Source organism: Podarcis melisellensis, assembly GCF_964234715.1.
Source record: "Podarcis melisellensis genome assembly, chromosome: 5".
Classification (NCBI taxonomy): domain Eukaryota; kingdom Metazoa; phylum Chordata; class Lepidosauria; order Squamata; family Lacertidae; genus Podarcis; species Podarcis melisellensis.
In genome coordinates this window covers 34,145,374-34,167,840 of record NC_138537.1, presented here as the reverse complement: position 1 = coordinate 34,167,840, position 22,467 = coordinate 34,145,374, and the positions used below count along the sequence as shown (strand labels likewise).

At 41.6% G+C, this 22,467-nt stretch overlaps 1 long non-coding RNA gene across 1 annotated transcript in view; it reads right to left on the bottom strand.

Moving 5' to 3' along the window:
• Nucleotides 1–6,808: 6,808 nt before the first annotated feature.
• LOC309369650 overlaps nt 6,809–22,467 on the bottom strand; it is a 31,679-nt gene continuing 16,020 nt past the window's right edge. Inside the window, exons 2-4 of the long non-coding RNA XR_014168223.1 lie at nt 9,394–9,524; nt 7,896–8,046; nt 6,809–7,008 (exon numbers count right to left, since the gene is read on the bottom strand). This is a non-coding gene — a long non-coding RNA (uncharacterized lncRNA). The remainder of the gene's footprint in view (nt 7,009–7,895; nt 8,047–9,393; nt 9,525–22,467) is intronic.

Here is a 22,467-nt window from a genome sequence, read left to right as displayed (position 1 = left end):
GATAATAAGCTCCTTCTGTGATGAAGCATCTAATGATGATTCATTAATGTTGTCATTCGCATGAGAAATATGGCTAATTGAGACAATCTTCCACTCTGCCTTTAATCCACAGTAATAAGGTATGTAAACAGGATGAAAAGCAGTGCGACATAGGACTAGAAGTCTGCAACCCCAAAAATAGGCTAATTAGCTCGAACCAGTCCAATTAGAGTTGCCATGCAGTGGTTCCAGAATTAAGGTAGAAGGACTTCCGGAGGCGGCGCGAAACAGCAATGGCGGTCCTCTTCGCGCTGTGAAGAGGGGCTCCGCGGAAAAGGGTCGTCCGCTACGGCAAAGCGGAGACCCGTTAAGAAAAACCACAGGTAGAGTGAGCCTGTGGTCGTGGGACTCGGCGGGCACCAAGAGCGACCTCGGAAACGAAGAAGGGACCCCGTAAGGGGCTCCGGAACGTGGAGGGGGTAGCGGTGCTGTGAGTTCATCGCTCTTTCCGCGGGAGTGAAGCCGCGCGGCTGCTGCTGATGAGCGCTGACCTTTCTTCCTTGAATATTCGATTGGAATCAACTTACTCGTGAGTAAGATCTTTGAGATTTGGGACTCTAAATTTCTGAAATTTGGCTGAAAGCGGGAGACGTTAAAAAGGAAGTCCGTCTTCCGGCTCTGTTTAAACACCAAGCAAAGAGCTATAAATCTGAAGCGCTGAAGCGCTGAAGCGCTGAGAGGGACTTTTAAGAAGTTGGAGTATACCTTGCAAATTCGGATTAAAGTGCATGAAAAGTTAAGAAAAGTGGAGAACTTTTTTCTTACAAGAGGATATAGACAGCAACCTCTTCCTTTCCCTTTTGTGTGGATTACAAAGTTTCAAAACCCAGCTCTCGGGCTGTCTGGATACAAAAATCATCAGACTGCGGTAACTGTATATAAAACTTTAAAGATACATTGGGGCTACTTTTGTGGTTACAAATAAGGAACTGTTGTATGCACCATTGTAAAGAACACTTACTCTCTGCTAGTTAAAACGAACTTTTGAAGGTTCTACCCCTTGGTTTTTGGCTCTTTTTTTTAACTTTTGGAATTTCTTGGAACTTTTAAAGTGGGGAATTTAATGGTGGAAACTTTTCACTTTTTTTTTTTTCCTTAACTCTCGGGGAGCTCCCCCTACTGGATTGTGGAATATTTAGTCTCTGGGAACTGCAGGTTTTTGTAAAGCTTCTGCCTGGATGTTTTCTTTTCGGTTTGTCTTTCCCATGGGATTTACAATTTGACCTTGCCACATGGACAGCTGTGGAATGAGTGGTGCCGCAAAAACAAGAGCTGCCAAAAAAGCAAAACAATCTGAGCTAGTACAAACAACTTTGCCGGTGCAGCCTCGCAGATCATCAGTTCCAATAGTTACAGGTCTGCAAGAAGGAGAAACTAAACAGCCAGCTTTTCGGGACATGGCTGCAGGAGGACTAGATCCTGTATCTAAGGAAATTTTGGAACAGCTGGCAGCGTTAAATAAAAAGGCAGATGAGCAGGCCTCTAAGTTTGATCAGGTGACAGCCACAATTAACAAACTGACTGACCAAGTTTCTAAAAATTTAGAGGCCATCGGAAATCTGCAATCAACAACAGCAGAAAATCGTAAATTAGCTGAAGAAGCAAATTTAAAGGCAGACCAAAATAAAAAGAGGATAGAGGAAGTAAGAGGAGAAGTAAGACCACTGAGCAGACAGCTTAATGAACAGCAAGCCTACCTGTCCATGGCAGAACTGAAAAATCGAGAAAGCAACCTTAGGATCAGGAATATACCAGAACTTGAGAAAGAAGATTTGATCAGCTACTTGACGGCAGAAATATCAAAGTTCTGGGGTATTGCAGAAGACAAGGACTTTAAAATTGTCACCGCCTTCAGGCTGGGAAGAGTAGCAAAGAAGGACAAACCAAGAGATTGCTTGGTCATTTTGAGATCTAAGCAAGAAAAAGATAATATACTCGGCCTTCATTTTAAAAATACATTGGTGATTCAGGGAAGGACTGCAGAAATCTTCAGAGATATACCGAAACAGCTGTTGGATTTAAGAATTGTATATAAAGACCTCGCAAGCCTACTGAGAAACAACACAATCCCTTATAGGTGGGAATTCCCTCAAGGACTATCTTTCAGCATCAAAGGGGAAAAAGTGAGAATTAGATCAGCAGAAGACCAAGAAAAATTTTTGAACGACTACGGGGAGGACCTTCGGAAAGGAGTAGCAGGTGCCTGGCCACCACCTCCGCCTGGTGCAATACCTCCAGATCTGGACGGCAAGAAAGACACTCCTATTGGCTAACAATTTGACTCAAGATGTCTCTGCAGCTATTTAGTTGGAACATTCATGGTGCAAATTCCCCTGAGAAAAGGAAAAAGATTTTTCATATATTGAGAAAAGAACAATTGGACATCATATGCCTACAAGAAACACATGTGACTAGGCTCCATAGGAGAGTTTTAATTAACAAAAGATTAGGCCAAGAATTTGTTTCCTCAGACAAAGTTAAGAAAAGAGGAGTAGTGATTTATGCAAAAGAGAACCTAGCACCAAAGTTGATATTTAAAGATGAACAAGGAAGAATTTTGGCGATTGAAATCCAAACACAAGGAGAAAAATTTCTGATAGTAGGAGTATATGCACCAAATGAGGGGAAATCGGAATTTTATAAAAAGCTGCATGAGATAATGTTGGATCATATAGACTACACCAACATCATTTTGATGGGAGATATGAATGGAGTCGTCTCTACACATATGGACAAGTCACAAAACCAAAATCTGACTAAAGATGGCAGACTACCTAAATCTTTTTTTGAACTGACAGACAATATGGACTTGATTGACATTTGGAGGACCAAAAACCCACTAGGTAAAGAAGGGACTTTCTTTTCTGAGGCTCACCTATCATGGACAAGAATTGACCAAATTTGGATAACTAGAGGGCTGGCCCCTAAGACAAAAAAAATAGAGATCTGCCCTAAAACTTGCTCCGACCATAACGCATTGAAAATGGATCTGAGACTTGTGCCAGCTGGATCCTTCAGATGGAGAATGAATGACACTTTGTTTAGAGATCAGGGGATTGTGAAGAAGGCCCAAAAAACGTTGAAGGATTATTTTGAAATCAATATGAATACCCCGGTGGACAAGAGAACAATCTGGGACGCAAGCAAAGCTGTAATGAGGGGGTTTCTGATTCAACAAAATTCTATTAAGAAAAAACTCTGGAATGGGAAAAGAGATAAGATCTTAGAGAAGATACGAGAGGGTGAAAAAAGGCTTAGACTTAACCCAAAGTCAAAAGAAGTGTTAAGAGAAATTAAGTTCCATCAAGCACAATACGCCAAATTGATAAATCAAGAAGTAGAATGGAAAATTAAACAAATGAAACAAAGATCTTTTGAATCAGCAAACAAATGTGGAAAACTATTAGCATGGCAGTTGAAAAAGAGACACAAATTGAATTCTATTACCAACTTGGAGGTTGATGGAGAAAGTATTCAGAAACCAGAAGAAATTAGAAAGTGTTTCCAGAGATATTTCAAAAAACTGTTTACTCAAGGTCCACAGGCGGAGGAGGAGATTATTCAATTTTTAAAAAGTAATGGATTGAAAAAATTATCCCAAGATAAACAAACAACCCTGAATTACAGAATAACACAGCAGGAAATAGAAAGTGCCATTCAGAACATGCAATTGGGGAAATCCCCAGGCCCAGATGGACTCACCTCCAAATATTATAAGGTTTTAAAAGATTATTTGATTCAACCATTAGTGGAGGTGTGTAACCAAATTATGGAGGGGAAGGGGGCTCCGGAATCGTGGAAAGAAGCATTCATCACTTTGATACCAAAATTGGAATCTGAAAAGACTCAACTCAAGAATTATCGTCCTATTTCACTCCTGAATGTGGATTACAAAATTTTTGCTGACATTTTGGCAAGTAGATTTAAAAAAGTTCTGAATGAAGTAATTCATAAAGACCAAGCAGGCTTTCTCCCTGGTAGACATCTGTCTGACAACACTAGGAACATTATAGATGTTTTGGAGCTATTGCAGACAAATATGAACACAAGAGCTGTATTAATTTTTATAGATGCAGAGAAGGCCTTTGACAATATATCTTGGAAATTTATGAAGAGAAATTTGGAAGGGATGGGAGTGGGAGGGGCATTTCAAAATGGTATAGAAGCAATCTATTCAGAGCAAAAAGCTAAATTGATAGTGAATAATGTGGTGACAGAAGAGTTCAGAATTGAAAAAGGAACACGACAGGGGTGCCCCCTATCACCCCTGCTATTTATTTCGGTCCTGGAGGTACTGCTGAACTTGATTAGGAAGGATCGGGAGGTACAAGGAATACAGGTCGGAGGTAAACAATACAAGTTGAAGGCCTTCGCAGATGATTTGGTTTTAACACTACAGGAGCCAGAATCTAGTACTAAAAGAGCTTTAGAATTAATTTATGAGTTTGGTCAGCTGGCAGGATTCAAGTTGAACAAACAAAAAACAAAGGTTTTGGTGAAAAATCTGACTTCTTTAGAAATAGATGAGTTTCAGAAAGAAACGGAGTTAACGGTGGCTAAAAAAGTGAAATACCTGGGGGTGAACTTGACGGGGAAAAATTTGAACCTATTTAAAGATAATTATGAAAAATGCTGGATTGAAATTAAAAAGGATTTAGAAATTTGGTCAAGATTAAAACTTACCTTGTTGGGAAGAATTGCAGCTGTAAAGATGAATGTATTGCCAAAGATGTTATTCTTGTTCCAAACCCTGCAGATCGTGGATAGAGTGGAGTGTTTTGGAAAGTGGCAGAAGGACATTACGAAATTTGTCTGGCAGGGCAAAAGGCCCCGGATAAAACTTAAAATACTAACAGATGCCAAAGAAAGAGGGGGGTTTGCCCTGCCGGACTTAAGGTTATACTATGAGGCAGCATCCTTCTGCTGGCTGAAGGATTGGTTTCTACTAGAAAACACTGATGTCCTAGATCTGGAAGGGTTTAATAATGCTTTTGGATGGCATGCATATTTGTGGTACGACAAGGTAAAGGTACATAAATTATTCAAGAGCCATATTGTCAGGAAAGCTCTGTTTAATGTCTGGACTAAATACAAGGACTTACTTGAAAATAAGACGCCGAGGTGGTTGTCACCAACGGAGGCGAAGACCACCAAAGGACTTAACATGGAGAGTGGTTGGGCTAAATATTGTGAGATAATAGAAAAAGTTGGAGATAATTGGAAGTTGCAGAGTTTAGAAAAAATAAAGGACAAGGTGCGAGACTGGTTTCTCTATGCCCAAATTCAAGAGATGTTTAAAAAAGATAAAAAGATTGGTTTCCAGGTGGAAAAATCAAAATTAGAGACAGAACTACTTGAACCTAAGACGAAAGTGCTCTCAAGAATGTATAACTTGCTGCTTAAATGGAACACACAAGATGAGTTAGTTAAATCAGCTATGATTAAATGGGCTCAAGACATTGGTTACAACATCATGTTTGAAGACTGGGAAAGGTTATGGAACACCGGTATGAAATTCACGGCATGTAGTGCCTTGAAAGAAAACATTATGAAAATGATATATAGGTGGTACATGACCCCAGTCAAACTTGCAAAGATTTATCATTTGTCTGATAAAAGGTGTTGGAAGTGTAAGGAAGCTGAAGGAACATTCTTTCACCTCTGGTGGACATGCCCGAAGGTGAAGGCATTCTGGGAAATGGTTTATAACGAGTTGAAAAAGGTATTTAAGTATACCTTTACTAAGAAACCAGAGGCCTTCCTCCTGGGCATTGTGGGCCAGAGAGTGACAAAGAAGGATAGAACTTTCTTTTTATATGCAACTACAGCAGCAAGAATTCTTTTAGCTAAATATTGGAAGGTACAGGAGCTACCCACGCTGGAAGAGTGGCATACGCAGCTGATGGACTATATGGAACTGGCCGAAATGACTGGCAGAAATGCCAGGTCTCAATGCTATGGTGATTTTGGAATATCACTACTACCGGGGTCCTAATTTGGCTTGCAAGTCCATGTTCTCCAAGCCATGTTGGGTATGGGCAGGTAAAGTTAAGACTACCAGCCAAAAGAGGGGTTGTTGTTTTGTTTGTTGTTGTGTGCTTTTTCTGTGATTTTATACTGCAGCCCCCCTGTGACCCTTGGATGAAGGGTGGTATATAAATTTAAGAAATAATAATGATAACAATAATTTGCAAACACTACCAATAAGCTGAACCTTGGTGCCTGTAAAACCCTGTGCCTTGCCTGCAGTTTGATCGCAACATGTACAAATGAAGAAAACAGGGGTTACAGGCACCACCAATGAGCTGCCTCCATTGGTCTGATTTCAGATTTGTCTGAAGCCATCATTGCTTTCAAAGAAGCAGCAGCCTTTGGTCTCCCCATATCTATGATGCATCCTGATAGAAGCGACAGAGGGGTATGTTGTTGTTGTTTTCTAAAGGAAATTGTGGTGAGCAAAAGGCATAAGACCAAAACAAAACAAAAGCCCAAGCAAACACCACCTCAATAATCTGAGATTTGTTTCTGCAGCCATATACTTCAGAAGGAGAAGAGATGCATGGAACTCTGGGAAATATTGCATAAAGACATGTGAGAGTCTATGGCATTATAAATCTGATATGGCTATATTATAGCCACAACTATTTATTCTACTGAATAAAAAAATGTTCTCTATATGATCTGCAGTGCAATTGTGTGCACACTTGCACAAAAGTAAGTCCCACTGAATACACCAGAAGTTGCTTCTAAGTAAACATGCATTTGATTTTGGATGTCCTTGATCCTGTAAAATCTACACTGTAGATAATCATTACCATACTCCCATGATAATTCAAGCTGAAGAAAGAATCCCTTTATTTTTCCTGTTGATTTTGCATTGCTGAAGATAAAGCAGTTTGGATAAGGGAATATTCTCTTTTGGCGCAGTATAGCATTTCCTTGTTTGCCCAACAGCCAGCAAGATCCCAGCTGAAACAAACCAAATACAGTACAGCAATGTAAAATTGGTGATGAAATACATGTCTTATCTCAGTGCTTCTCAAACATTCTGGAGTTGGATTTACCTGTAAGTTTACAGAGGGCCCGCTCCACACATCCTTTTTACTGTGCATTCATTATGATTTGTGCTCATGTTGCTATTGGGGAGGTCACACACAATCTTGATTTCAACACTGCTTGAACCTGCAAACATTTTGCGGTGTATCTACTACTTCATTAGCAGCCAATGCATTTGCCATAACTACTTGCTGAGAACCCATAGCATTTTATACCACCAATATTCTGGTTTATTTTTGGTCCCGCTTTTGTTGCGCTATGGGCCCTCCCGACAGCAGTAAAGTGGTGGCATCAGGATAACATCACAGAACAAACGAGAGCAGAGAAATCCACCATGAATGCACTCAAATTGTGCCAAGAACACATTGCAGAACACAGCTGAAATAAAGCACCAGTCAAGGGGGGTCTTCAGTCTTTCAAGATCTACTTTTCCCTCAGCAACAGAAAGCACAGGGCTGGCACACCAGTAGTGAACCCTGATTGGATTTTCTACATTGCATTTCAGCGTTGATATAAGTCTATGTCAACAGCAAGCGTTTGAATAGAATTTAAAAATGACGTGTAGGAAAGGAGAGAAGGAGCCTGTCTTGCCTAAGGGGTCTCACAACAGTAACAGTATGTTGTGGCCCAGTGTAAGAAAATAAACCCCGTAGATAAGAGCATATGAATTCTACTCAGAAACTTATTGGGAACAGGATGGCTGCTTATGTATTGCCACCCAAAAGAGGCTAAAGGTTTACATTAAAGTTGCACTTGCTCACTTATGTGAATAAACACAAACTAAGAAATAATTATCTCACCATAGTGGAGAAGACGGTGACCAATTGACCAGTGTGCTTTCTGCTGTCCTGGTGCTGACTGCAGGTGGACTCCTCCAGCTCACCTTTCTTATGGTTCTTTGTCTTTAATTAGGAAGACTTGGATTGAAAAGCCCTTTCGGAAAACCATCCTCTGTAAAGTTAGTTAGTTAGTTAGGTTAGTTTTACTATGTTGGCCACAACGCAAAGGCATCCCAAAGTGATTTACAATAAAAACCAAATTGCAAATTACATAATAAAATACCCATAAAACTATACAAATATTCTCAAAGCACGCATCCAGAAACAAGATGGGCACATGGGCACAATGCCTTAACATAAATTCATATTAGGGCAAACACATTTGAAAGGGCAAAGTCTTTGGCTGGTTATCAAACCTCCTCCACCTTGATTGAATGAACTTTGCATCCATATGCTGTAATGTAGAAACCAGCATGGACTCATTGATGCTTCTGTTCACAGTGCAAATACCTGAAGTGGAGCTCCACTTTCCTTTTTATGTCTCTGCTTTTCATTTTATTTTGATTTCAATTCACACTAGAGAATTTCCCTAGATAACCTTCCCACCCAACCCCACACAAATCACATCTGGATTCCTCCACAGAGGGCAAATGATTAGTGACTCCATACAGCTACCCTCCTGAGCCAGCAAACCTCTTCAGCTTTCATGCCGAATGCCTGTGGGCTGCAGTTTCAGAGACCATAACTTTCCATCATTGTCCTTAAAGACTATATATTTGGTTTTGTCACACATATACTTCTGTCCACCCGTGGGTGTAATTTTCCTTTTATTACCCTGTACTGCTATTGCCTGTGAATTTTTACCGAGTTCTGTAGGGAGGGGACTGGGTCTCAGTGGCAGAGCCTGCGTTCCACATGCTGAAGGTCCCATACTCAGTGCCTGGTGCCTCCAATTAAAACGGTCAGGTAGCAGTTGGTGTGAATGTTGTCTGCCTGAGACCTTGGGAAGCTGCTGGAGACAATAAGGGACGAGATGGAGACAAAAGAAACTGTCCACTGGAGGCAGATCCTTTAGATCAGGCACGTCCAACAGGTGGATCGCAATTTACCGGTAGATCACAGGGCATCTGTGGTAGATCACTGGCTCCTAATAATAATAATAATAATAATAATAATAATAATAATAATAATAATTTATTTATACCCATCTGGCTGAGTTTCCCCAACCACTCTGGGCGGCTTCCAATCAAGTGTTAAAAACAATACCCAAAGAAGCTCAACAGCTTTGGCTCCCCTAAAAAAAGTTCAACATTTTTGCCCTGCACCCCCCAAAAATGGGGCTTTCCTCCTCCCTAAGAATATCTCAACAACTTTGACCTGAATCCCCCAAAAGGCGGTAGCTCACTGCCAGTTTTTAACTCTGTGAGTAGATCGCAGTCTCTTGGGAGTTGGCCACCCCTGCTTTAGATCATATTGGACATTGCCCTACACATTTTGATCTGATTGCCTCCTCACTTACATCCAGTCCCACGACTGGCATGCTAAGATGAAGCTTTTTCTTCATCTGTGATACTTCTTTGGCTTCATTCGTCAAATCTCTTCTATGAAGAATATTCACATTGGCCAAGCTCCAGCTATTACTGACGGCTACTTTAGAGGGCAGGAGGAAGGAAGCTTCTATTCAGCCGTAAGTTGGATAATATCTATTTTAGTCCATTCGTGGGAGTTGAGAAGTTGAGTCATTTTATTGTCCTATCATGGAGGACATTCATAATAGATATCTGACTCACTTTTTACCAGGAAAAGCCAACTGATCGGTATCTAAGAATCTTCTTTTCTTCTTATTTTTGGCTAAGAGCTTGGTTACTGCAAAGTGGCGACTTTTACATAAGCATTTAATGCTCCTGAAGAAACATACCCTTCTATTACTAATAACTCACATTAATTTCCCGTTAGAAAATGGAATTGGTTTGTCGGTGCTGCTTAAACTATTTTACCACCCAATCCTTTAAATGTCTAGTGAAACGTAATTCCCATTGAGCTCAGTGGGGCTTCTTCTCAGGTACCTGACTCTGCAAGATTGGAGCCTTCATGGATATTACCTGCATAATGAAATGTTTAATAATTTCATTCAGTCTGTAACTGGAGTCATTTTATTAAATTTATGTAAATTGTTTTATAGAGCCACTATAATAATTTCATGTTCTTACAACCTATAACCATAAAATACATTATGCTATGGGAAGGGAGAAAGCATGTGCAGCTACTCCCCAGGACACCAACACTTGCACTGCACATGCAGAGACAAAACATCTGGCTGCCACCTAAAGATTCCTGCAACAAAGTACTAAAAGCAAAGCGCCCAAATTCATCATAGTTGAACAATACCTTTATCAGGACCATCTAAAACAGGCATAGGCAAACTCGGCCCTCCAGATGTTTTGGGACTACAACTCCCATGATCCTTAGCTAACAGGACCAGTGGTCAGGGATGATGGGAATTGTAGTCCCAAAACATCTGGAAAGCCGAGTTTGGCTATGCCTGATCTAAAAAGTAGGCTTTGAATTTTCCAGTACTCATTGCATTGGATGTTATGTAAATCAGGAGCTCAATGACTCAATGTTGTAACCACAAAATATATACCGGTATTTTCCCACAGTGTTCAGAAGGACTGTAGAGGGAGATTACACACTTAGGCCACAAAGGTCATCATATCTACTCAGAAGCTGCATTGAATTTAATGCAGCCTCAACTGAAACAGGCTCTACTAAGACTTCTGCATGCCATAGCCTCCAACGTTTCTCCAATGAAAACAGGGACCTCCCAAGGAAAACCGGGACATTCCAGGATCAAATCAGAAACCAGGATGCCTTCTGTAAATCCAGGACTGTCCCTGGAAAATAGGGACACTCGGAGGGTTTGGCCTGTTGCTGGGACAAAGAAACACACCATGGCCGAATCCCCATTTTTGACAATGTTAATCTCAGTATTTCCCTGGCTCTGCCCCCAGCCTTCAGTGAAACACACAGGTTCCTTGTTAGGCAGATTGGGGAAATGAAAATAGAAAATCAGCCAAGTGATTGCCCCCTATGTCAGCCAAGCTGTGCATACATCACAGGCCCATGTGGGGGTGCCCGAAACGATGACTCGTTTCGGGCACCCCCACATGGGCAGGGAGGAGTTATGCATTCCGCTCTCCACGCCTTGGGTTACATTTTTTATTTTATTGTTTTGTTCCAATATGTCCCTAGTAAATCACAAGGTTGATCCCAAACTCACAAGCCTAAAGACTGTCCTGCACTTATTGAGTATTTTTAAACGTACATTAAAAGACATCAGCAAACCCATCAGGATTTTTCAGTTGGTGCGGACCTGCTGATAAATCCTGCATTAGGGCGGCAAACCTATATGCATTAACCTGGGAGTAAGTCCCATCGTACTCCATGGGACTAAATACAAGGAAACATGTTTTAGAGATTGCACTGTAAATGATAACATATATAGTACAGAAAGAAGCAAGCACTTTACTGCAGTTGCCCCATTTTGCCAGCAGGAGGGCCCACACCTGCAAACTGCTGCAATCACCAAAGTTCCCCCAACCTTCCTTCCACCTCATCTGAGCGGCTCTGCCATGGTCCCTTCATGTGCCACTTCTAATCTATGCCATGAATTATTGGGAAAGCTCCAAGAAATTGAAGTATAGTTAGACAGAGCTGTTCCACCTGTCCTTTGGTTTGGACTCAGTCTGAGACTTATGTCTTCCCTCCCCTCACAGTTTTGATCTATGGGCTACTTTTAAAATGAGGCTGCATTTTAAATTGTATTTTAACCTGTATTTTAAATTGGGTTTTTTTACTATTCTTCCCCTATTATGTTTCTGTTGTAATTTTACTGGTGTTAGCCTCCCTGAGCCCGGCTCTGGCTGGGGAGAGCAGGGTATAAATAAAATTATTACTATTTATTATTATTATTATTATTATTATTATTATTATTATTATTATTTCCTGTGTGAGGAACATTTTTAAGCTTCAGGACCATGTTCTCATTCCAAGGGCCACATCGCAGGGGTGGGTGTGTCCAGAGGCAAAAACAGGTAGAGGAATGAATGTCAATTTTACCTTTGTATAGCTAGTTTCTGCACACACAGAGAGCCATCTCTAGCCTCCATCCAGACTATCAAAAGTTAGGATCAGAGTTCAAAGACAAATTCCAGGGAGGCAAAAACACCCGAGGAGGAATAAATAAAAATAAAACCAAAAATTGTCCAGTAGCACCTTAAAGGTAAAGGTACCCTTACGATACGATACGATACGATATGATATCTTTATTGCCATTGTCCCTTGCGGAACAATGAAATTGAAAAACTACATAAAACTACATAAAACCTACATAAAACTACATAAAAACTACATAAAAACTACATAAAACATTCAAAAACCCCTAAAAACTCTAAAACCCCATTTTAAAATACTCTAAAACCCCTAAAAACTCTAAAACCCCATTTTAAAATACCCCTTATGCTGCGTTTAGAACCATAATTGCATTAGCGTAGAAACTGTTTTTCAGGCGGCTAGTCCTGGCCTTTATAACTCTATACCTTCTTCCAGAAGGCAGAAGCTGAAAAAGATCATTTCCGGGGTGTGTAGTATCATGTGCTATCTCTGCCGCTTTCTTATGGCACCTGGCAGCATAGATTTGATCTAAGGTGGGAAGAGTGCACCCAATAATTCACTCTGCAGTCTTTACAACCCTGGATAGCATTGTTTTTTCCCTGGCTGTGCAGCTCCCAAACCATTAGGTCCAGTTGCAGACGACTCTGGGGTGGTGTGCTCATCTCGCTCTATAGGCCGAGGGAGCCAGCGTTTGTCTGCAGAGAACTTCCTGGTCATGTGGCCAGCATGAGTAAGCTGCTTCTGGCGAATCAGAACAGCGCACGGAAACGCCGTTTACCTTCCCGCTGGAGCAGTACCTATTTATCATCTTGCACTTTGATGTGCTTTTGAACTGCTAGATGGGCAGGAGCAGGGACCGAGCAATGGGCGCTCACCCCATCGTGGGATTTGAACCGCCGACCTTCCAATCTGCAAGCCCTAGGCTCTGTGGTTTAGACCACGATGCTTATACCCAGAACAAAGTTAGTTGGTCTCTAAAACGCTACTGGACAATTTTTATTTCTTGATTTATTTCAACTACATTAGACCAACACGACTACCTACCTGACTCAAGGAGGATGTGAGGCAAGGACAGTAGGAGGTTTGGCTGAGGAGAGGGGGCAGCCTGGCAGAGAGTCCTGAGGACCAGAGAGAGAGGTGTGAAGGGCTGGATTTGGATAGCTCAGTTGGTTAGTGTGGTGCTGATAATGCCAGGGTAGCAGGTTGTATGGGACAGCTGCATTTTCCTGCATTTCAGGAGGTTGGACTAGATGATCCTCAGGGTCCCTTCTAGCTCTACAATTCTATGATTCTATGTGTAGAATCAGTAAAGTGCTTTATTTGACAGTATTAGGGATGTCATTTCCATTCCTACCACTACGCAATACATCTTGCTTTCCACTATTTAATGTACTGTACCCAATTCTTTATCTATGTTACAAATTTGAGGTAATTAATGATGTCATTATTTCCATACCAGTCAATTTAAAGGAAATGTCAAAACAATGCACAAGAAAACTGTCGTTAATTATGCACTGCAGTCATTCCCAAACTTCCCCCACTCACCCACCATGGACCGCTTTGGACATTATTGAGGATCTTGGGAGACGACTTCAAGATTTTTCTTCCTTTTATAGCTATTTTAATGTGCTGTCCCAGTTATGTTGTATTTTTATTGCTACTTTTATTCCTTATATATAGTATTCCGATTTGGATCCCATAGAATTCAAATCGTAATGCAATAAAATTGAATACAATATAACAAAGGAAGTAATAAAAATAAATTAAATATCAATATGAATATTTAGTGTGATAGATGGGCCATTTTCAGCCACAAATCCAGAGACTTGCTGAAGCCCAAGATAGGGAAAGGGGTGGTACATTAAATGAATTAAAATCTCCGGAACCTGATGAGATGGACCCAAGGGTACTAAAGGAGCTGTAAATCTCAGAGCCTTTGCCTATAATCTTTGGAGAACAGGGGAGGTCCCTGTGAACTGGAGACCACAAGTTTAACCTGAGACAACAATGTCCTGCAGCAGCAAAAAAAGCTAATGCTATTCTAGGCTGCATCAACAGTTGTATAGTATCCAAATATAGTAATAATAGCAGTAGTCCCATTCTATTAATAATAGAAGTAGCAATAGTAATAGTAAGTCTCACTCCATTCTGCCTTAATCAGACCACACCTGGAGTACTGTGTCCAATTCTGGGCACCTCAGTTTAAGAAGGATGTTGACAAGCTGGAAGGTGTGCAAAGGAGGGAGACCAAGATGATCAAGGGTCTGGAAAACCAAGCCTTATGAGGAGCGCTTGAAGGAGCTGGGCATGTTTAGCCTGGAAAAGAGGAGACTGAGAGGAGATAGGATAAAGGTAAAAGGTAAAGGGACCCTTGACCATTAGGTCCAGTTGCAGACAACTCTGGGGTTGCGGCGCTCATCTCGCTTCATTGGCCGAGGGAGCCGGCGTACAGCTTCCGGGTCATGTGGCCAGCATGACTAAGCCACTTCTGGCAAACCAGAGCAGTGCATGGAAACGCCATTTACCTTCCCGTTGGAGCGGTACCTATTTATCTACTTGCACTTGACGTGCTTTCGAACTGCTAGGTGGGCAGGAGATGGGACCGAGCAACGGGAGCTCACCCCGTCACGGGGATTCGAACTGCCAACCTTCCAATCGGCAAGCCCTAGGCTCTGTGGTTTAGACCACAGCGCCACCCAGCTGAAGGACCCTTCAAATACCTTAAGAGCTGTCACAAGGAGGAGGCAGCAAGCTTGTTTTCTCCTGCTCTGGAGGGTAGGACCCGAACCAATGGATTCCAGTTACAAGAAAGGTGATTCTGACTAAGTATTAGGAATAACTTTCTAACAGTAAGAGTTGTTCGACAGTGGAACAGGCTCCTTTGGGAGGTGGTGGGCTTTCCTTCCTTGGAGGCTTTTAAGCAGAGGTTGGATGGCCATCTGTCAGGGATGCTTTAGTTGAGATTCGCGCATTGCAGGGACTTGGACTAGATGACCCTCAGGGTCCCTTCCAATTCTATGATTCTACCACTGGAATGAAGCTTGTGAACCACTGGTAGTCCAAGGACCACAGTATGTAATCCTCTGATTTATTGACTGTGGGCTGTTTAAACAATAAAAACAAAGGACATGATGAGCAAACACTGATCATATTTGCTGGACTGACCTTGATTGTATTCTCTGGCTTTACAGTATTCCCATTCCGGATCCAGGACAAAAAAGCAAGCAGCAGCAATTTCCACTTCCGACAGATTTCTGTGGCCGTTGTATAGTTTCTCATTTGGCAGGCCACCTCAACAAAGGCTGAGTGTTGATAGTAGCACAAAGTTTCTGGCAGATGTAATGTTTTTGATTAGGGATTCTAAGAACTATATGTTTTATGAAACAAAATAAAAAAATTCCATCCAGTAGCACCTTAGAGACCAACTAAGTTTGTTATTGGTATGAGCTTTTGTGTGCATGCACACTTTTTCAGATACACAAAGTAGTGTACATACACACGAAAGCTCATACCAATAACAAACATAGTTGGTCTCTAAGGTGCTACTGGCTGGATTTTTTTTTATTTTGTTTCGACTACGGCAGACCAACATGGCTACCTACCTGTAACTAGATTTATGTTGGTTTCCCACAGATTGCCATTTGCTCTGATTCAGCTTTTTATAGTGCAGGTTTTTGCAGGGAAAGATTCAGAGCAAAAGAAAAATGAAATAATTCTTTTAAAACTTGGATATGGAGCTGGCCTTGGATATGGCCGTGCCTGGAAAGCGTGGAGGAAAGGTGAGTGTGGATAAACAAATAATCCCAATCCATCTCATGTTTCCTTGCAGCAACCAATTTTTTGAGGTGGGGGGAGTTACTCAAGAGCTAATGACAGGAAATCGTCACATTTACTTTGGCCTTGAAACTCACTTCAGTGTCAAAAGCAGTTTGCCAGCTTCATGAGCCACTGCTATTTATAAAAAAATAATAATCCAATATACCATTAGGTCCACAGCACTGGATTAATGGTTGTTTGTTAGCTAGCTCTAATATTTCATATTGGTTCCTAAATATGGGCTTTTATTTCATTTATGTAGAGCATTTGTACCCCAACCTTCATCAAAGGCTCCCAGATTGGTTAATATAGGATTATAAATCAATATGATTATAATTTTTTTTTAAAATGTGAAGTTGCTGGGTTTTTTGGGGGGGCAACCAATTTTCTGTGGATTAACATCCTTTGAAAAATATCTCATGGATTCGAATAGACAGACTGTCTGCTTCTGCAGCAATTTGTTCCATGACTTTAGAGGCATATAGCCCATCTTTCTTTTCTACAGATTAATAACTGCTTCCCATTTTAGAGCAAAAAAAGGAAGTATCCCACAGTGACTGAAATTGCCAAACTTCTGCATATTTCCACTTAAAAGAATCAATGGCCACATTCTTTTTACCTATATGTTTTCGGGAATTTATCATCAGTCTCCATTTGCAGCAACTAGCTGTGTGACACACACGTCCAACAAAAAGTCTCTTTTCATTATAATTAGTTAAAGCAAGGCTCCTGCTAAAAGACTTCAGACTTCTCCAGCTAAATAATCAGTCTTCTGTGTTCTGAATTCAGTGAAGCCATAATAAGTTTAATATGAAAGGCACTCCTTGCATTAAAGTTCTTGATTCTTTGTGAAAAGAATAAAACGATGCATTTATATAAATATGCATTTATATTAACGATGCCCATTATGCAGATGACTTCCTTTATTCTGGAATAAATCCACTACCAATGCCTGTATAATTATAAATTTGTGCAAGTGCCCAAAGAGGAGAAAAGCAATGAGACTGCAGAGTTAGCACAGGAATGAGCAGGGACTGGTGGCAGTTTAATCAATGGGAATCAATTCCAAACTGACAGGTTCAAAGAGACTATAAATATGAGGTTGAACGTATTAAATGGAAAAGCATCTTCCTGGGAGACAGCTGTGGAATTTTATTGCTTCAACATACTTTAATAGTAAAGTATTGACCAAAAAGGAGGAGGTAAAAGCTGCAGAATATCTAAGAGAGAACCATCAGAAAAAAGATTGTGAATGTCTGGGATAACTCAGTTGGTAGATGTTATGTACTAACCTCGGATCCTAGAACAATAGGCAAGTAGGATCCTAGAATGCAACCACTGATTGGCTTGCAGGAGAAGACCAATCAGGCTCCAGGAAGAAGTTAATCAGCCTATTAGGCTGGTAGGATCATAGAATGCAACAACTGATTGGCCTGCAGGAAAAGGCCAATCAGGCTCCAGGACGGAAGCAGAATCAGCCAATCAGACGGGACTCATTGTGTAAATAATGTATATAAAAGCCTGAGGTTTTGGGGGACAATTCAGTCACTGTTTTACAAGCTGCAGTAAAGAGCATGAAATCACTACGGGACTCCGAGTATATTTAGTAGAGCATAAGATTCTTAAGATTAGGGTCATGGGTTTGAGCCCCAGATTGGGCAAAAGATTCTTGCATTGCAGGGGATTGGAACAGATGATTGTTGTGGTTCCTTCCAATTCTACAATTCTATGATTATGTTAATGCTGGCCAAGACATGCCAACTACATCCTTCATTGTGAAATTACTCAGGCTCAGTTAGTGGTGGTTAGTGGTTTGTCCATGGGAGCTAATTGTTAGGAGATGTACCCAGCTCAAGAAGAATGACAAGAAAAACTGATGGACTATGCAGAAATGGTGAAATTAACAGGAAAAATTAGAGACAAAGACAATAGAGACTTTTAAAAACACTGGGAACATTTATGTTGTACTTACAGAATATTGAAAAGAAGTGGGTTTGACTAAACTCTTACAACTAATAAAACAAGAAACCTGAAAACAATTACAATATAAAAATGACAAGATCAGAATAATATTCAAACTTAAGAAAGCTTTATTGAGAGATAATAAAACAGGCAGGAGGAATTAATACGTAATGAACCAGAAGAGGGAAGTTGTATTTTGCTTTTTTGTTGAGACAAAGTTATTGTGATGAACAAAAAATGTAATTTAAAAAAAATTATTTTATTTTTTTAGAAAAAGGAGATGTACACAGATCATTCCTGAAGGGAAGATGACATCCTCCAGCCCCTCCAAGAGTAGATCTTAAGTTTTTATGTCAAAGAAACTGCAGTTTTTGTAAAGGGGTGGGGGGAGAGAAAGAGAACTGAGAGCTAACAGTGATGTACTCTGAAAGCTCCTTCACGTACATGCATCTCTTTGTGTAGACTTTGTTATGTAGTGAAGTTCACCCTGGGCCAGCAGGGGGATACTGTAGATAGTTTTCACTCAGGTCTGTAGATAGTTTTCACTCAGGTCCACGTCAGTTATTTTAGGCGGGAAACTCTGGGTTGTTGTTGCTACAATGTTGACAGCCGACTGCCTATAAAAGCAGGCCGGCTGAGCTGTTTGCTGTTCAGTTTTCTGTTCCAGCTTACAAAATAAAGAGCTGCTTGGAGAAATCGCTGTGTCGTCTGCCATGTCTACCCACTATTTAACAGACTTGATGTGAGGGCTCATCCACACTGGGTCCCCAGTCCCCCCTGTCCCACCGCTTTCCCTAAAAAAAACCCCTTGCTCTTTAACTCTGAATCCAAACAAACAGCAATTGGGGTTTTCTGTGTGTTATGTACTGAGTTGAATAGGATGCAAAATGCAGCAGTCTGATTTGTCCTAGAACAATAGGATCCAAAATGCAGCAGTCTGATTGGTCCTAAAACAATGCAGCAGTCTGATTGGTCTGCAGGAGCCACCCAATCCAGCTCCAGGTTGAAGTAAATCCACAACCTGACTGGCCTACAGGAGAATCCCGGAATTAGCCAATCATGTGCAGTTCATTGTGAAATAATGTATATAAAGCAGATATTTTGGGGGAACTTTCATTCCTCCTCACCACTATGAGCTGAATAAAGAGCATGAAATCCACTCTCAACTCCGAGTATATTTCACTCTGGGTTGCAGTTTACTCCAAATTAGCAGTAAATAGCGGGTTTTCATGGGGAAAGCGCTGTGACAAAAATTAAAGCGCTCAGACCCACAGGTTTAAAGAGTACCTAGAAATGTGGCACAAAAGGAAGTCTGAATATGCCCTGAAATAACAGGCCTGCGGTTTCCTAGGAGTATTTCTGCTACTTGCTTCCACCAGTGCTTTGCTCTACTTGGGTATTTTTTAATAAATCAAATATTGCAAAGACACCAAAAGTCTTCATTGTTCAGGAAGTCAGACCCAGATAGCTCTGCTTCTGAAACGTTGCCCTGCTCAGGAGACTGAGCCTGCCGGTATACGCAAATATTAGCTAGCAATTTTGCCATTTCATCAACTGGTTTTGTTAAAATGTTTTCAGCGACTGTGTACTTTTCCCTGCGTGCAATGACAGCACTTGTGCAAAACACATAAATGCAGCCAGGCCACCTGATTCACCCCCCCCCCCCCAACACAGTGGCATTTCCGAAAGTGAAGCTTTACTGGAAAAAAATATATTATTTGCTAGCTGGCTGGTTGCATTTCCCACACTGAGAAAGCAGTGCTATTTTTAAAAGAGGAAGAAAGAATTAAAAGAAAAGATGTGACCAGTTCTTTCATGGGGGTATGACATTTCAGATAGATTAGGCAGAGTGAGGCAGACATCACATGTGACAATCACCGCAGGGTGAATGGGAAAGATGTTGGAGGGCAGAAATACAATATGTGGTGTGCCCTACATCTGCTGCCGTCAGGTGCAGGGGAGAACATTGTCCCATCTGCACTGTTGAAGCCTTTGGAAAGGTTCCTGCCATTCCGAAAAGCAGACAACAATGGCAGGAAATTAAATATCTTCTTGGATCCCCAGTTACTTTGGCTGTTTTCTCACAGCTAGCACAGGATCAGAGTTTGCCGGGGCTAATTTTGCAATACATACATGATGTAATAATAATAATAATTTATTTATTTATACCCCACCCATCTGGCTGAATTTCCCCAGCCACTCTGGGTGGCTTCCAACAAAAGATTAAAAATACATTAAAACATCAGTCATTAAAAACTTCCCTAAACAGGGCTGCCTTCAGATGTTTTCTAAACATCAGATAGTTGTTTATTTCTTTGACATCTGATGGGAGGGCGTTCCAAAGGGCGGGCGCCACTACCGAGAGGGCCCCCTGTCTGGTTCCCTGGAACTGAGGGAACTGCCAGAAGGCCCTCGGCGCTGGACCTCAGTTGAATGATGGGGGTGGAGATGCTCCTTCAGGTATACAGGACTGAGGCCGTTTAGGGCTTTAAAGGTCAGCACCAACACTTTAAATTGTGCTCGGAAATGTACTGGGAGCCAATGTGGGTCTTTCAAGAGCGATGTTATGTGGCCTGGGTGGCCGCTCCCAGTCACCAGTATAGCTGCTGCATTCTGGATTAGTTGTAGTTTCCGGGTCACCTTCAAAGGTAGCCCCACGTAGAGCACGTTGCAGTAGTCCAAGCGGGAGATAACTAGAGCATGTACCACTCTGGCGAGACAGTCTGTGGGCAGGTATGGTCTCAGCCTGCGTACCAGATGGAGCTGGTAGACAGCTGCCCTGGACACAGAATTGACCTGCGCCTCCATGGACAGCTGCGAGTCCAAAATGACTCCCAGGCTGCGCACCTGGTCCTTTAGTGGTACAATTACTCCATTCAGAACCATGGAATCCCCCACCCCCTCCCACAGCCTGTCCCAGAAAAACTGTACTTCTGTCTTGTCAGGATTCAACCTCAATCCGTTAGCCACCATCCATCCTCCAACCGCCTCCAGCAAACAACAGCACCATGAACTGAAGAAGGAGAAGCTGTTCAGTAAAGGCAAATCTTTACTGGTACCAGGTTGGGAACTGGCCAAGGACCACAGGGGCTCAGAAGGGCCCCTCATGGGCCGCACCCAGCTGTGCAGCCACTCTCTCCACCCTGGGCTCTCACATGGCCATTTTAGTGGAAGGCGAGTGGCACTGCTGCACAAAATACCCATAATGCAAAGCCCCAGACTACACATCTTTCCTACTTCACAATTACATAGATGTAAAACATGCACTCAAAATGGCATTTTTCATGTTTACTCAACCCTGAAAATAGCTATGAGTCTCCCACCCACATTCTGAAACTTTCGAGAAATTGGCTCCAAAACTGGCTTGGAATATTTTGAAGCAATTAAATATCTAGTGAAACATGTTTTTGAAATGTATGTATATAATGGAATGTTAGACAAAAGCTGTTAACAGAAAGGACATGCCTCGTGGAATTAAAATTAATTTATGCTCATTCCAATAGACTCGAGTTTGCTGTCTGCAGATTAGGCTTTTCATAACGATGTTTTAACAGGGAGGATAATTGCATCCGTTTATAACGGAGGTGTGGGATGAAAGAAAGAAAAAATGTTAGACAGAAGAAGGAGTGCAGATCATGCAGAGTGTCGTAGAAAAATACAAACCCACAATGTTATGACTTTCCAAAGCTGAAATTCATCAGCTATGCTGTAATAATAAACCGTTATAACACTTTTTTAGCGTGCACAAAACACTTGGCATGGGTTATACAGTAATTCTTTGCAAGGCCAGCCATGGTTATTATAGCCCAGGGGTCGGCAAATGTTTTCTGCAGAGGGCTGATCCACTGTCCCTCAGACCTTGTAGGGGGCTGGACCATATTTTGGAAAGAAAAAAATGAACGAATTCCTATGCCCCACAAATAACCCAGAGATGCATTTTAAAGAAAAGGACACATTCTACTCATGTAAAAACACGCTGACTCCTGGACCGTCCGCGGGCCGGATTTAGAAGGTGATTGGGCATCCAATCTCATTGTCTCCATCACATTTGGTTTGGTGCTTAGGCACACCAGCACACCCGCTTTAGAATAAAGAGCTTGAAGCCCTTGCAAGGTCAAAGTCGGTCCTTTCTGCTTCCCCGTCTATCAAATGTAGGCACATTCACCAGCAAGCGATGGCCAGCCTACTGAAGGTGCATAAGTATATGAAGTGGTCCTCGCCTGACGTATTTCAAGTGAAATATATTCTTCTTTATCACCCATCAAGGTCATGATCTGATATACAGATAGTCAACATGGTGCCCTCGATTTCGCCTTTCAGCAGCCCGGCTAGCATGCCCAGTGTTCAGGAATGATGGGAGTAGAAGTTCAACAGCTAGTGGACACCTAGCTCTGCTACCTCAGCTGAAGGGATACAAACTGATCATACGACTCTAAAACTGCCTCTGTTCATGAGTTCATGGAAGCCTTCCAGAACTATGGGTATATGATCATTCATATCTTCATATAGAATCATAACAGATCTAGCTGGTGCTTTTTTTCTTTAAAAAATGTTTAGGGGTAATTTGATTTCCCTACTCCATATTGAAATACTGCCCCTCAATGAGGCCAAACGAAGATTCACAGAATGTTTAGGGGTATGC